Source organism: Garra rufa, chromosome 23 (genome assembly GCF_049309525.1).
Source record: "Garra rufa chromosome 23, GarRuf1.0, whole genome shotgun sequence".
Classification (NCBI taxonomy): Eukaryota; Metazoa; Chordata; class Actinopteri; order Cypriniformes; family Cyprinidae; genus Garra; species Garra rufa.
This window is the reverse complement of record NC_133383.1, coordinates 21,648,742-21,666,890: the sequence shown is the minus strand read 5'-3', so window position 1 is coordinate 21,666,890 and position 18,149 is coordinate 21,648,742. Positions and strand designations below refer to the sequence as shown.

General features: G+C 36.9%; 1 pseudogene; it reads left to right on the top strand.

Annotated features, from left to right (window-relative positions):
* The first annotated feature begins 9,215 nt into the window (after positions 1-9,215).
* LOC141298967 (uncharacterized) lies at positions 9,216-17,855 on the top strand (annotated as a pseudogene).
* Positions 17,856-18,149: the final 294 nt, after the last annotated feature.

Below are 18,149 nucleotides of genomic sequence, written 5' to 3'. Positions count from 1 at the left end.
GTGTGTGTGTGTGTGTGTGTGTGTGTGTGTGTGTGTGTGTGGTAATTTATTGCTATATTAAAAGAGGTCAAGCTACTTGAAATTATTCTGATATAAATGTGGTTTTCTTTTTCAACTTGTCAGAATTTTGTTAGGAATATGTCTGATGATGCTAAAGTTTGGATTGGTGTGAGTGACACTGATAAAGAGGGCAGATGGAAGTTGGTTAATGGCAGCACACTGACCTCTGGGTAAGAAATCACGTAATTAAAGTGATTATTATGTAATAAATGCTTCTCACAGTCAGTATCATGTCACACAGACAGCAGAACTGAACATCTAATGCTGATCTGTTGTTGCAGGTTCTGGGGTCATAAAGAGCCAAATGAAAAAAATCTAACTTGGTCATTGTGGTATGATGATTCATGTTCAGAAACTTTTAAATGTCTTCTTACTCCGGGGTAAAATACAGTTCTTTAAGTCCTCATATTACTAGAGATAATACATTATGTACTTTAAAAAAATCATGTCACTCAGGTCGCATGTCTGTCAGGTTTTTTGTGATGGACACTAGCTGAAGAAGTGTGTTTGGTAACACTTTATTTTACGGTCTCTTAACTAGTTTCTTATTAGCATGCATATTACTAGAATATTAGCCATTTATTAGTACTAATTAAGCACATATTAATGCCTTATTCTACATGAACTTATTCTACATCACTAATCCTACCCAATACCTAAACTTAACAGCTAGCTTACTATTACAGTTTTTCTCAATTGCTAAAACACTATAACCAGTCTTTTGAACTAAAATTTCAAAACTATAACGCCATTTCTCAAAAAGCACACCCATTTCCCTAAACATTAAACACTATTCCCTGCTTTGACACATGAGTTATATTTGGTGAACTGTTACTGCAAAACTCTACACACAAATCCCTACATTTCTCAGTGCTTACACCATGTGGTCATTTAGAAAGCACAAGCATTCAATATTGTTCACTCAAGTCTGCGAAGTTTGAGCTCAATTAGCACACAATTACCCAACTGGAAACACTAGGAGTCAAAATTTAGCACACACTAATCAGAATCTTCAATGGAGATAAAAGAGCCAAAGTCAGCTTACAGTGTTTCTCAGTCACTTTGGTGCATTTCTCAGATCAGAAATGAAATTGCCAAAACTACTTGTTCAACATCCACATCATCTATTCTCTTGTGCACATCATAAAAAGCGTCTCTTTCTTCTGATCAAGTTGTGATGGCTTTGGCACATTCATACAACTGATTATATACATTTGTCTGCGGTTTCCTACATTATCAGTTGCTATTGTCATGTTGCTCAAAATGTATTATATATTTCTCTGTGCAAAAGTCTTACCCCTCAAAACATCAAGTCATTAGCTCATCGTATAAGTCATTACCTACTGTAAATGCAAAATTTTTGATCTAGTTGTCATAAACTGTCAATCATATATTCTACACATTTCTATTAGACTTTTTGTAAATTTGCCATGAATTATTCAAGTGAATCTTGACTTTCACTAATGAAGAATAATATAGATCAACCAATGATAAAGCAGTTCTCTGAAAAAGCTCAAAGGTACATTTCATGAACCTTCAATTGGAAAGCATATATAGACAGAGGACAACGCAGGAGTTACAAATTCTGACAGTGGGCTTTCTCATTTTTATTTTCACCTTTGTGCCCATATTTCCTTTTCTTTTCTGTTTCACAATGACGTTGTAATGCATTTTTTTTTGTCAGACCACTAGTACAAGTGTAACTTTGAATCCTATTCAGTCTTTTTCAATCAATATCCCACCTATAGTAATGTGTAATTTTGAAGAGGAAGAGTAGGAGGTGAAAGAGGAAGAGGAGGAGAAGAAGGAGAAGGATGATGACGACAACGACAACATGGAAGAGACAGGAAGGGCAAGGGAAAGAAGACAAGCAGTCTCATATATTTTAGTTGATGGGTGCCAGGGTTGGATTAAGCATGCAAGAGGATTTGACCCCTGCTGCCTGGCCAGGGCTAATTTAGCCTGTGATGCTGAAGAGGTTCTTTGGCCTGTTCCAGACCAAACACAGGATGTTGGGCAGAATAATTATTTTGTTGTTGTTTGCTGTTTTGTTCTGTTTTCTACAGTACATTACTGTAAAGTAAGAAATAAAACACTTGCAAATACATACATTTGTTGTGTTCATCATGTGAAAAGTTTTTTTTTTATTGTTTTAGTAGTATTGTTTTGAATTTATCTCATCAGTGTGTAAAACTGTGTTGTAGTGTGAGTTTTTTTGAGGATTTGTGTGTCATGTCTGAGAGAAAAGTTTGGTTTTTCAGCAAGATTGAGTTGTTTTGAGTGGAGAGCTTCATTTTGACCTCAATATAGGAAGTTTGGGGAATTGAGTTAGGAGTTGTGGATTTGTGTTTAGAGTTTCGCAAATAAGAGGCATAATTTCAAGAAATGTGTTTAAGCAATTGAGAAAAACTGTAATAAGCAGCAAATTAGGAATTTATTGAGGGAAAAGTCATAGTTCACAGTGAATAAGTGTTCCCTATTCTAAAGTGTTACCGAGTGTTTTTATAGGAGTTTGCAATGGTCAGTGGTCAGTTTACGTAGACACTCAAACCCAGACAAGAACACTCACTCTGACAGATGAACTGCTCACTGGTGATGTTGAGCCGCGTTAGATCACCATACCTGACAAATTCAGAATGTCTTTATTACCTTTTTAAATCTGGTTAATCATTTTGAATAGATCTGTATATATGTGAAGGCAACTGGTATAGTGGTCCTGCTTGGTATTGCAGCTTGACTTGTATTTATAGAAAATGCTCTAAACAAATGTAAAAAAATTTCCCTCCCAGTTTTTGCTGTTGCATTGTATACACAAATAATGTAATTATATATATATATATATATATATATATATATATATATATATACATACAGTCAAGCCCGAAATTATTCATTATTCATTATAAGTATTCAATTATCACCCTTTTTTTTTTTTTTTTGATTAGAAATGACACAGACGTCTCCCAGAAGATAATAAGACGATATACAAGAGGCATCATTGTGGAAAAAAATTATTTTATTTACATTTGAAAAAAAATGTGGCATGTACAAAATTATTCATACCCTTCTCAATAATCACTAGAAAAGCCTTTATTGGCTATTACAGCAATCAAACTCTTCCTATAATTGCTGACCAGCTTTTTGCAAGTCTCCACTGGTATTTTTGCCCATTCATCTTTAGCGATGAGCTCCAACTCTTTCAGGTTGGAGGGTCTCCTTGCCATCACCCTGATCTTTAGCTCCCTCAACAGATTCTCAATTGGATTCAAGTCAGGACTCTGGCTGGGCCACTGCAAAACGTTAATGTTTTTGTCTGCTAACCATTTAGCTTTGTGTTTTGGGTCATTGTCGTGCTGAAATGTCAACTGGTGCCCAAGGCCAAATTTCTTGGCAGACTGCCTGATGTTGTTGTTGAGAATTTTGATGTATTGCTCCTTTTTCATGGTGCCGTTTACTGTGATTAGGTTCCCTGGTCCACCGGCTGAAAAACATCCCCAAAACATTAGGTTCCCACCACCATGTTTGACAGTATGGATGGTGTTGGTTGAAGGCTTCTCCTCTTTACACCAAATGAAGGCTACGTCATTTTGGCCAAACAATTAAATTTTTGTTTCATCTGACCATAAAACAGAAGATCAGAAGTCTTCTTCTTCATCCAGATGAGCATTTGCAAAGGCCAAGCGGGCTTTTGTGTGCCTTATCTGGAGAAGTGGTGTCCTCCTTGGTCTGCATCCATGGAACCCAGTGGTGTGCAGTGTTCGTTGGACTGTCTGCCTTGAGATGTTGCCACCAGCAGAGCCCAAATTTATCAGGATGGCCTTGGTGGTGATCATTGGACATTTTTTTACCCCCTCACTATCCTCCTGGCCAGCACAGGTGTCACTTTTGGCTTCCGACCACGTCCTCTATAAATTTTTTTTACAGTGCGGAACGTCTATTTTTTAATAATACTTTGCACTGTAGCCACTGGAACTTCAAAACATTTAGATATGGTCTTATAGCTCTTTCCTGACTTGTGAGCAGCCAAAATGCAAAGCGGCAGGTCCTCAGTAAGCTCCTTTGTCTTAGCCATGACTGTCCTCAAACCAACAGCACATTCTTAAAAAGGATGTGTTAAAAACAACACATCCTGTGTTGTTTCTTAACACACCTTTGTGTCTAGTTAAGGACAACACATTTTGTGTTAGTTTTAACGTAACCAGTGTGTTATTCCAGCTAACACAGAAAATGTGTTGTTTTTTCTACACACTATTGTGTTATAAATACACAATTTGTGTCAAGTATGTGTTATTTTTTAACAAATTTTGTATGCAATAAAGACACTGCAAACTAATGTATAGTTTAAACACAATTTATTAAACCTGCTACTAACAATTACATAAAAACTCAAAAAGGTTAAAAAAGAGAGGTAAACAATCACAATACAGTCGTTTCAACATTTTAATTGTTCCTTGAGTGAAAAGTTGTTAATGGTTTATAAAGTTTGTACTTATTTTTTTTTAAAAAATGTGGTATTTGACAACCTCTTAAGTATTAAACGTTTTATTTACATATTTTTATCAGCATACAAGTGATGGTGAGGGTCGTGAGATGAAGTCTCTCGTTTGTCTCCTGTCACATCAGTAACTGCCACAAGCGCTTCAGGAATGTCTTCCATTCAAAGCTGCAAGAGTAAAATAAAGATACTTTTGATATTTATAGGCTACACATAACGAATATTGTAAAATAGCGATAGCTAAAAAGGCAAGAAAAGTTCAGCATCAGAGATTATGTTAGCGTTAGGGCAATTTGCACAATACGTGGCACCACGAAGCTGTTCACTTGAGAAAGAGAAAGACGCGACTAACTAATGCATTTCCTCATGTGAAGCACTACAACGTGTCAATGATGAATTAAAAGTGATTCTGTTCACAATTAATCTAACAAAAGAAACTATAAAGCTTGTTAAAATAAGCTCCCACCGTTGAGATGTGCAGCAGGCGCGGGCGCTAGTGATGCGCGGGTCGTCTCATAACCCGCGGGCCCCGCGGGTAACCCGCGGGTCGGGTTGGGGCGGGTAAAGAAACTGTCACTTTATTTGCGGGGCGGGTTGGGGCGGGTCATTAAATACAAAATAAAATAAAAAAATCAATGTATGTTGCGTGCAATTCCCTATAGCCTATATTACATATTTGGGAATATCTATTTTCATATTTTATTAAGTTCTTTAATAAGGTTATCAACACGTCACGTCACGAAAGCGCCAAGCAGCTTCCGCTGCCAGCCACAAGCGCATCAAGCGAACGCTCATTCGGCTCTACAGGCCTGGTGCTATGCGTATTTAAATCTCCTCTGATGCGCATTATCCTGCATTAGCCAAAATCATGACAGTCAACCACATCCAGTCATATGTGAATGAATGTAAATATTCGCTAAAAACACACAATAAAGACAGCAATGATGTAGTCAGGACTGTGGCGCCGGCTTGCTTTGAAATGTATTTGGTGATTGCGCCCGCTGCGTTTCCTGCACCCTAGTCATTTTAAACAGTACATAATAACGAAAACAATATCTTACAAATAAAAAGAAGCAGATTTTCATGATCAGAACTTCCTTAAACCAGTGAACCTTTAAACCTTTCAGTCTAGAGATCCAGTAAACGAATGCGTTCAAACAGAAAGTTCAAAACGATATTCATAAATGAAGCATATATACCCACATTTCTTCCGGCACCACTAACGTTACACCACTGATTATCTTGTTATTAATATGATTTGATTTATGGTTCATATTCATAATCGTACAGTATTGTTGCCAGTTTAAAGGGCGAAAAGCACTTTCGGTTTTCATTTGCATTACAATGCATAGTATGTCTATTTAATTGTCGCGGGTGCGGGGCGGGGCGGGTTGTAAAAATAGACACAGTACTGCGGGGCGGGCTGGGGCGGGCCAAATAATTTCATAATTGCGGGACCCGCGGGTTGAAAAAAACCCCGACCCGCGCATCACTAGCGGGCGCAGCTCGTATGGCCATTCGTGAGGCAGTTTTCCGGCTACCATGTAGACAATTTAAAAACGTATAATGGCAAATACAAACATTTCTTACCTTCACACATCAAAGTTATGTCCTGACGATGAAAACTTGAAGCACGAGGAAATTTGCTTGTCTCAGTACAATAACGGCTCATGAAGTGAGGCAAGCAGCAATGTGATTGGCTGATATTTAACGCATATTGTGTTGGACACACTTTGTTGGATATTTTCTTTTTTCTTTTTCGTTTTTAACACACATTTAACACAAAGTAACACAAAATGTGCTAAAATAGACATAACAAACAATGTGTTAAAAATTAACACGTCCTTTTTGAGAGTGGCAGAGAGCTTAATTAGGGGGTAATTAGGATGCTTTAGAAAAGCTTGGACTATTTGGAATCGTATAGAACTTTGGATTTTCCCATAGACTGACAGTTTGCAAAGGGTATGAATAATTTTGTACATGCCACTTTTTGTTCTTTTTGTCTTTTGGGAGAAGTCTGTGTCATTTCTGGTCAAAAAAAAAAAGAAACTTTCTGGTTGAATAAAAGTAACTTTAAGTCAGAATTTGCCAGGGTTATGAATAATTTCGGGCTTGGCTGTATGTATGTATGTATGTATGTATATATATATATATATATATATATATATATATATATATATAGTTTTGTAGGAATCATCATCAATCTTGAACTTGGTAAAACAATTATCTTTATTTAAAATGTTTCAAGTCTTAAAACTTTTCTTTTTGTTATACTGGAATAAATCATACCAGGATGTATGCTAAAACAGATGTTGCACCCTACCTAGAAAAATTTCCTACGGCCGCCACTTGTGAACACTATGTTACTTCAAGTGTTATTTTACAGACATGGATACTTGGAGACCAGAAAAATTCATATCTCCACCGCTGTTTAGTCAAAGTAAAAGTGGAATGACCTAGTTGGTGATATTTGTCCCACCCCTCCTCCACTGTGATGTGTGCTATGTTTTACCCATAGCTGAACAACTCTCAGCAACCTGAAAAAAAAATGCCAAGGACGCTGCATAAAATATATGCTTACTGCCATTTTTGAAATATGTGACACTACCTTTTGAAAACAATTGAAAAAAAATACCCTAGCCCTGGGATAAACTATGCTTTGTTCAACACACAGCCTTACAGTCAAAACATCTCCAAAGCCAGTACAAATATACTAGCAATATGCCTCAGCTAATAATATCCAAAACGCTAAGGAACTGTATGATCAAGATGTTAAAATAAACTAAAATCTCACCTTTCATAGTAGATATAGATTAATCATGTCTCAGTCAGGTTCTCCACTTATTGCGGTTCCCTTAAACATTTCCGTTGTTGTCTGTATGTATTTGCAGCGCGCTTCTTTATTTGTTTGTCTTTTGATCTGTGTGCAGCGCATTTCTGTATTTGTTTGTGTTGGGAGTATTTGCACCGCGTTTGGTTGCATTTTGAGTATTTGCAGTACATGTGTTGTATAACTGATGAAGATGATGGTGTTTTTTTGTTGCTGGTGTTTGCTATTTGTAAGCTATGTTTTTTTGTTAACAGCATGTTGAGCTTTCTCTGCAAACGTACTTTAAACTTTAACCTTGAATCGGTTCCGTTTTGTTGTTTCAATCTAACCTGAGATGAAAGTAGACAGAAGAAGAGCAGCTAAAACAGTATAGAAAAGAACACAGTAAATTATTCAACATTAGCACAACTAGTGTAATTGAGCAGAAATGTCTGATGATATTTTTGATGATGTGATTAGAACTGAGGGAATAAAGAGAGAGAAAGTGGAGTTGGTGGTGGAAATCTATGAGTGCAGATTGTGCAAGAGATCATGACTTCAGGACAGAGACAAACACACACCAACCACTTTAGCACACAGGTGATCACATTCATTTTTATAAAATATTGAATAATAAGGAGGGAATAGGTCAGAATTTGTGAGTTCAGTCACTTTACATCATGTCTGTCTGTGTTCTTCAGAAAGTGATTCAGTGAAGATCAGAAACTACAGATCTGCTGCGGTGTGTTTGGTGCTGCTGTGTGTTCTTCTGCTGACTGCAGTCATAGTGCTGTGTGTCCAGATCCATACAAACAACACAAACTACAAACAAGAGATACACCAGCTGCTAACCAAGATTAACAACCTCACAGAAGAGGGAGAACAGCTACTAACCAACATTACTGACCTCACAGAAGTGAGAAACCAGATACTAACCAATAATACCAACCTAGTTTTTTTTTTAAATCAGTTGACAGAACTAATAATAATATAAAGGCCATTAAAAATAGTGAAAACAGAACATGAAATACACAATTTCTCTTACAGATTCATGTTTTACAGTCAGATCTTGATTGACAAAAATAGGTTTATAAAGATGTGATATGTCAGCTACCCAGCTGACATACATGCTCTCTATAAAGTGTTTATGTTGCACTAATGTTGCTTCATTTGCGATTTACACTTTGACTTCATATCAGTTTTTTTATGTTGCTGTTTGAACTGGTGTTCAAAATAGAACCAGAAACCACCAACATGGGCAGGAAACGACACAGGAAAAACATTCAACATTAGTATATGTTGCTGTACAAAAGTCATTAGGCTGGCTGTTCATGTTAATAATATTTCATTAAATTCAATCACCAAAGGCTGCACCTGGAACATGTTTCACAATTTGCTTTGTTTTGAGCAAAAACTGTCATTTTATGTGTATGTATCATTTATAAATAGTCTGTAGCATTGAAGCTGTCAACACAGGAGACGCAAACAACGTGCCTTCAGTTAACAGATGCTACTTTTAGCTGCATGTAACATTCAAGAAGTATTTTAGAGCTCCTTTGATGCATTTTCTAAAGCTTCTGTTAGAAGTGATGCGGAAGCACAGAGGAACGTCACTTTTCTCGCGAAGACAGGCAATTGACAAACTTTTTTTTTGCACTAAAGAGTTGGATGGTATCATGGCGTCAAACCTCAGAGCAGTTTCATTCTGTTGTTTTAATATAGGAAAAATGGGCGGACCTTTTAGCGCCTCATGCCAAGCCTGAATGAGAACTGAAAGCAAAGAAGAACGGTCAATGTGAAGAGAACAATGATTAACACAAATTAATATTGCTAGCCTTTAAAAGAGAAGAAATGTATGATGCTATTTATGATGACATGATCAGGACTGAGTCTGAGAGAGTGGAGATGACGGTGGATATCTATGAGAGTGCAGATTGTGTGAGAGATCATGAATTCAGGACAGAGGCAAACACAAACCAACCACTTCAGCGTACAGGTAATCACTCTCATTTCTTTGATAAAAACGTTGTGGTTTGCACATGTTCAGTCATTTAACATCATGTTTGTGTTGTTCAGGAAGTGATTGTTTGAAGATCAGAAACTACAGAGCAGATGTAATGTGTTTGGTGCTGCTGTGTGTTCTTCTGCTGACTGCAGTCATAGTGCTGTGTGTCCACATCCGTACAGTAAGAACAAACTGCACAGAAGAGACAAAACAGCTACTAACCAATGATACCAACCTCACAGAAGAGAGAGACCAGCTACTAACTAACAACAACAACCATATTCAATTAAACAAACAGTTAAATCAAGAGAAAAATGAACTGTTGAAGTGTTTTGATGAAATGGGTAATCATGAACTACACTAACTACACTATATACACATTCAATATTTGAAGGATAAACTAAGTAAGGGATAATGTACAGGCAGCTCCGCTTCGCGTCGGGTCCTGATCACACTGTCGGAGCTTATTTCTGCGATAACTACCGGCTGCCTGTACATTATCCCGCTTATTACACGGCTACTTGCCACATAAGGAAAAAAAACTGGACATGAATATGAATTTGAAACCTTTTATTGGCATATTTGTTTTAAATTAACATTTTTATCCTTCCGCGAAACGATATAGGGCCTAGTACCACGTGACTAACATTCAAACTATGTACGTTAGTAAGACAGTTTAAATAGATTAATGTCGAAATTTTCCATTGTTAATTGTGGTTGTCCAGTGTTTGTCACAAGATGGCGCCAAACGGTAATCTTTGTTGGCACGGAGGGATTTTAAACATACAAGTAGTACCGGCTATGCGTTATTACTTTGGAGCGGTGATTATTTGAAAAGAACGAACCTGCAAATGTCTCAACTGACCAATCAGAATCAAGCATTCCAAAGAGCCGTGTAATAAATTAGTATACAGCGGTCAAAAATAGGTTGTGTTATTATTATTTTTTTTTTAAATTTTGTTTTAATATGAATAAACAGCTAATATTTGAACTGGTTGTGTTTACAGATGGATGGATATACTATAACTTTAGTTTTTACTACATTTCATCTGAGAAGAAGAACTGGAATGAGAGCAGAATATACTGTACAGAGAGAGGAGCAGATCTGATCATCATAAACAACAAAGAGGAACAAGTGAGTGAGAGAGAGATGTGTGTGTGTGTGTGTGTGTGTGTGTGTGTGTGTGTGTGTGTGTGTGTGTGTGTGTGTGGTAATACCTGTATATTGGTATATGAGAAAAGGTCAAATGCAGTTTGTACACTACATCAATCATTACATCTATGGAATCTCTCCATTAAACATGGAAACCAGTGTGTGTATGGTGGTGTGTTTTTTTTTTTTTAACTACGTAAGAAGAGATCGCCTTTGTCCATTTTGATACAAATGTTTTTCAGAATTTTGTTGAGAAAATGTCAGATGCTGGAGTCTGGATTGGTCTGACTGACATTGATGTGGAGGACAGGTGGAAATGGGTTGATGGCACTAACATGACCTCTCGGTGAGAAATCACTAAATTGAAGTGATTATTGTCTATTAAATGATTCTCACAGTAAATATCATATCACACAGAAAGCAGCACTGAACATTTAATGCTGATCTCTTGATGCAGGTTCTGGCAGTCTAGAGAGCCCAATGGAAAAAGAAAAGAGAATTGTGCTATGTCTTATCCATCAGGGTGGCATGATTATTCATGTGACAGTGATTTTAAATGGATCTGTGAGAAGAACATATAAAAAAAGTTTTATATGTAATGCTTAATCACTTAAAGAACAGGATCATTTTGTCATTTAGTATTTTTGACTAGTTATTCATTATATTGTAGATTATTACTATTGAAGCTTTGAAATAGTTAGCTTACTCATTTGTAATACATGTCATTTACTCAGTCATGTGACCGCCATTAAAGAATTAAAAGTGTTTCTAATTACACACATTGCATACTCTTTTCTGAATATCAAGAGTGCAACTCTGATTATTGTGTCGGGAAATAAAGACACACACATGCCATTAGTAATGGCGTCCTTCAGAGCATTTTTAAAATGAATAAATATACAGGACAAACAGCAGAAGTGAGTTTGGACCTGCTGTGTTTTCAACTGATGGCTGCGTTCACACAGCAGCAGAATACTAGCCATACTATTCTGTTCACACAAAATTCAGATATGAAACCGAAGTCACTCCCTTTCAGGACTACAGCTGAATTTTTAAAGTAAGTTCAGTAAACCTGTATTTGTGCAGGGGTGCAATGCAACATGCAAAATACATAGTATAGCACAACACTAGGTGGCGCCACACAGAGAAACACACAGTTTCTCTTATACATTCATATAGTCTGTTTTATGTAAAATGTTGAAAAAAATAATGCTCGTGGATGCAGTATTTTAACTGCCTAGATATAAGGCCACTATAAAGTGTTAAAGTTGCATGGATGCTTGAGGATCTTGTACTTGAGGATCACATCCTTGTAGGTCAAGTTTTGACCTCAGATCAGTTCTGTTTTGGGGTTTCATTATAACTGATTAAAGCAGAGAGAGGAGCAGCTAAAATTGTAAAGAGAACTACACAGGAAAATCATTCAACATTACAGCTAATCTATAACTGTAACTGAGCAGAAATGTCTCATGATATTTATGGCGATGTGATCAGGATTGCGTCTGAGAGAAAGAGCAGAGTTGACAGTGGTTATCTATGAGAGTGCAGATTATGTGAGAGATCATGACTTCAGGAGTTCTTCTGCTGACTGCAGTCGTAGTTCTGTGTGCAGGGGAAGACAAGAATGTTACCAAATGAGCGATTGAGGTGTTTTGTTGTTGTGTGTAATAATAAACGTAGAAGTCGTTATTTACTCCTGACATCTGAGCCACTGAAGATGCAGAGGATTAAGGTTACTTTCGTTTTTGAAAGGAAAGCGCTGATCCCCCTTTAAAGGGGTCCTATTATGCTTCTTCACTTTTGAACTTTAGCCAGTGTGTGGTGTGTGTGTGTGTGTGTGTGTGTATGTGTGTGTTTGAGCATAAAAAACATTTACAAATCTCAAAGTCCACTCCGAAGGGAGATATTTAGTTTTTAAAAAATCCCTTTTCAAGAACTACAAGGAGTGGCTCCTTTGGACTACAGAGTTTGTTTTCCGGATGCTATTATGTCACAACCTAAATCCCGCCTACGGAAATTCAATTCGTTGGTGGGTGGGGGATTCGCCTTTAGTGATGTATTATGGACAGCTGCTTCTGGTAAGCTTCAGCGAGTCGCAGGTCGGCTTGTATAAATGTGAGCTTTGACTAAATTGTCCGCAAACTGCTCCGGTATCCGTGCTGGAGCCGCATCGTTGACGTGTGCGGTATACGATCTATGATAAAAAGTGTCTCTCATGGCTCCGGGGATCAGTAAAAGCCTCCTTTAGCGATCCGATGTGTTTTTGTAAGAAAAATATCTATATTTAAAACATAAGAATCACTTTAATCTAGTTTGCTGCTTTGGTAGGGGGCCTGAACGCCATCTAAGCTGTTCGCCAATTGCAGCGCAGTGGTACTGCTAACCAATCACAATGCATTTGGTTTTTCGGAAGGTGGAACCCGGAACTAATCGAGCCATTTGCCAGCTTGGGGAGAAAGCCATTGTAAGAATGTAAATTATGTGAACAATTTTGCGTTTTTTGAACCACCAAGCATGAGAACATGTTCTAGAGCACCCCTAAAACAAAATAAAGACTTTGTAAAAGAGCATAATAGGACTCCTTTAAGGCCTTTCCACACTGAGCGCGATGCAAAAACGTGAGGCAAATCGTTCTATGCGAGAAACACAAACTATCTATAATGCTTACAAGAAAACATCTTAAAATATAAATAGAAGTAAAATTAGCATCATGCCACCTTTGAAAATGTATATAATTATTAATGTATTTGCTTAAAACCCACTTTTAATCTGTGATCTGCAGTTGATTTTGATTCTATAATAGGCATACATGTACTCTTTGTATGTTTAATAATGCCACACTGCTTCCTTAATCTAAAATCCTTTATTGTTATAGAAATACCATACGATGCATACAAAACAGATATAGAAAATATATCATATATATATATATATATATATATATATATATATATATATATATATATATATAAGAAAACATAATCAGTTTGTTTTATTATATAAAAAAGTTTGCTTTTATATTTCATGTGTAGAACAGTAGAAAAATCATTTTTTTTAATACGGAAGATCTAGAGAGTGAACGTGCTCTGACTCAGAGTCAGAAAACGGACAGTGTTCTCCTCTAGATCACATAATTCAGTGGAGAATTAATAGAAATTACATTAAGAACATGTGAGAATAACCATCTGTTCTTAGATGCAATGATAACATGAGCGCATCCTCTTTTCTCTCTGAATACTCTTCTTCTGTGTTAGTTTACACTGGTTCTCGAAACAGCGCCACCACTCTCGTCCTTTTGTGCAACCGCAGCTGCTCCGGGCACGTGATGTAATGTTTTATTCCATCGCGTGCGATATTCGCTTCACTTTTTTCGTGCTCAGTGTAGAAAGACCTTTACAGTCAAAACATATCCAAAGCCAGTAAGACTACCCTAGCAATGCCTAACAATCAATCAACTAGTTTTTAGATTCTATCATTGCAACAAACCAGAACACCCTAGCAACACCTAGTAAATGGTTGAAATACCCTAGCAAGCTGCTAACCCTTACAGCATTTATGTACTGTAGAAGCCATAACACTCCAGCAATAGTTATCAAGCTGCTAGAACTACCTAACAACCACACTGTTTAATCTATCAGACGGTTCATCTGTCTTTTAGTTTATCTGAGAGTCTTTATCTTTCTCTAGAATATGTCAAACTATCATATTTTAAAAACATTTGGAAAATTTTTGTCAAATAATTGTTCATGTTCAATTATTCAAATATTGTTTATGTTCAAATAGTGTTAATTGTGAAAACTGATGACAACGGTTAAACTGGCCACATTTGAACTGCATCGTGGCCACATCACCACCTCGGGTGTGCATTAATTTTGAATAATTCAATAGTCTGCCGTGAATTATTATGCTTACGGTTATCGCATGTCAAAACATGAGACATTGTGCTGTGGAATACTTACCACAGAAACAAGCTACAAATACACACAACACAACCAAATGCAGAAATGCATGTTTTTGTTGTGTTTTCACTCCCCATGTGCTCTGATTATGATTATTGATTATGTCTCACCTTTCAAAGTAAATATAGATTAAGAATGTCTCAGCCAGGTTCGCCACTTGTTGCGGATTTCTTAAACATTTCCGTTGTTGTCTGTACGTTTTTGCAGTGCACTTCTATTTGTTTGTGTCGCGATCTATGTGTAGTGCGTTTCTGTATTTGGTTGTTTTTTGAGTATTTGCAGCGCATTTAGTTGCGTTTTGAGTATTTGCATCACATGAGTTGTCAAACTGATGAAGATGCTTGTGTTTTTGTTGTTAGTGTTTGCTATGTGTTTTTTGTTAACAGTGTTGAGCTCTCTCAGCAACTGTACTTTAAACTTTAACCTTGAATCAGTTCCGTTTTGTTGTTTCAATCTAACTGGAGATGAAAGTAGACCAGAGAAGAGCAGCTAAAACAGTATAGAAAAGAACACAGTAAATTATTCAACATTAGCACAACTAGTGTAATTGAGCAGAAATGTCTGATGATATTTTTGATGATGTGATAAGGACTAAAGGAAAAGAGAGACACAGAAAGACTGGAGATGGTGGTGGAATGAGACTGCAGATTGTGCAATAGATCATGACTTCAGGACAGAGACAAACAAACACCAACAACTTCAGCACACAGGTGATCACATTCAACATTTTTCAATGTCACATTATTCATTGATCACACAGGTGAGCATTATTCAACACTGAATAATGAGGGAAAACGTCAGAATTCGCAAGTTCAGTCATTTTACATCATGTCTGTTTGTGTTGTTCAGGAGGTGATTCAGTGAAGATCAGAAACTACAGAGCAGTTACAGTGTGTTTGGTGCTGCTGTGTGTTCTTCTGCTGACTGCAGTCGTAGTGCTATGTGTCCACATCCATACAAACAAAACAAACATCTAACGCTGATCTGTTGTTGCATGTTCTGGAGGTTTAGGGAGCCCAATGGAAATAGAGGGAACTGTGTTGTCTTATCAGTCAGGGTGGAATGTGTATAAAATGTGTAATATGTAAATATGTTTTAAAATGTAATGGATCTGTGAAAAAAGAAATAAAAAAAGGTTTATAAACATGATAAATGTCAGCTACCCAGATACATGCTCTCTATACAGTGTTAAAGTGGCACAAATGTCACTTTATTTTAGATTTACACTTTGACTTCACATCCGTTTCACGTTTCTGTTTTAACTGGTGTAGAAATCAGCAAACCACCCGCATGGACAGGAAACGACACATGAAAAACATTCAATATTAATACATGTTGCTGTACAAGAGCCATTAGGCTGATTGTGTATGTTAATGACATTTCATTATACTCAGTCACCACAGACTGAACCTGGGACCTATTATTTTTATTTTGCTTTGTTCTAAACAAAAACTGTAATTTCATTTCTATGTAACATTTCGAATGATCTTCAGCATTGAAGCTGTCAACACAGGAGGCGCAAACAGCGTGCCTTCAGTTACCAAATGCTACCTTTAACATAAAAAAATATATATTTTAGCAATAAAGAGTTGCATATCACATGGTGTCCAGCTTCAGAGCAGTTTCATAATGTTGTTCTAATAATATAGGTGTTAAAAATAGAATCAAATAGCAGCTTTAGCTTCAGTGCAGTGACGTGCAAATGTATGACTGCGCACAAAACTGCTGTATTTAGTATGTGACACTATGAGGAACAGAATCCCTGTCCCACTCCACTTTCTCCAATCATTTCCTGTCCCCTCTTCACTGTATCACTGTAGTAACAAAGCAAAAGCACATAAATCAATTCGAAATAGCTTGAGTTGGTCAAAAATAGAAAACAGGAAAAATGGGCGGACTTCACACGTTTCAGTAAGAGTCCACAAAAGCATTTGAACTTTTAGTGCCTCATGCCAAACCTGAATGAGAACTCAAAGCAGAGAAGAACGGTCAATGTAAAGAGAACAATAAATAGCAGTAGCACAAATTAATATTGCTGCTCTTTAAAAGAGCAGAAATGTCTTTTGTTGTTTATGACAACGTGATCAGAACTGAGTCTGAGAGAGTGGAGATGACGGTGGATATCTATGAGAGTGTAGATTGTGTGAGAGATCATGACTTCAGGACAAAGACAAACACACACCAACCACTACAGCACACAGGTAATCACAGTCATTTTTTTATATATATAAAAATGTTGCATTTTGCACATGTTAAATCATTTAACAGCATGTCTTTGTTTAGGAAGTGATATAGTGAGGATCAGAATCTCCAGATCAGCTGCAGTGTGTTTGGTGCTGCTGTGTGTTCTGCTGACTGCAGTCATAGTGCTGTGTGTCCACATCCATACAAACAACACAAACTACACACAAGAGACAAACCAGCTACTAACCAAGATCGCCAACCTCACAGAAGAGAAAGACCAGCTACTAACCGAGATTGCCAACTGTACAGAAGAAAGAGTCCAACTACTACATAAGATCACCAACCTAACTCAACTAAATGAAGAGTTAATTCAAGAGAAACATGAACTGTTGAAGTGTTTTAATGGAACGGGTATTTGTACACCAAACAAAAACAACACAAATATTCAGTGCTAGAAAGATAGAAATAAGAGCTAATTGCCAATTGCGTTACCAGATGGATGGAAATTTTACAAATCCAGATGTTACTTCATTTCCTCGGTGAAGAAGAACTGGGCTGAGAGCAGAAGTTACTGTAAGGATAGAGGAGCAGATCTGATCATCATAAACAACAGAGAGGAACAAGTGAGTAAAAGATACTGTATAATTTTGAAATTTGCAAATATACTATAAATGTGGTTTTCTTTGTCAGGATTTTGTTAAGGAGATTTCTGGTAATAATGCAGTCTGGATTGGTCTAACTGACACTGATGTGGAGGGCACATGGAAATGGGTTGATGGCAGCACACTGACCTCTGGGTGAGAAATTACTGAATTGAACTGATTATATCTAATAAATGAATCTGATATCACACAGAAAGCAGCACTGAACATCTGATCTGTAGTTCCAGGTTCTGGGGGCCTAGAGAGCCAAATGGACATAGAAGAGAGAACTGTGCTATGACTCACATGTTATGCTGGTATGATTATCCATGTAACTTCACTTTTAAATGCATATGTGAAAGGATGATTTTATTATAAGCAACAGGCTTTATGTTTACTCTGAACATAAATATCTCTATAAAACATGTCTGTCCAACTAATGTAAGGTAATTTTGTTATTAAAACCCTGAAGTGATTAATTTACATGTGTTTCACATTTGTCATCTTGCTCCCAGGCTAAATGAAGTCAGCCCTAACATTGTTCCCTAAAGCGCGGCACTTGACACACACTCAGAGAGAAACTGTGTAAGGCTGCCGAGAGCCTCTTTTTTTGTCATAGTTTGAGCATAAAAGATTTACACCTCACTTTGTAAAGATGAAATTCCCTCAGCTAATTCACTTTAACAGGGAAGCCAACAATTGCCTTTTCACACAGAAGATGAGATATTCTTGTACTTAAAGAGGCTCCTTCGACTCTTTGTGAGAATAATCACATTAAAAATGAAGGTGATGGGCAGGAAAGTCTAATTGTTTGGACATTGTATTGAATCATAGAAAACTTTG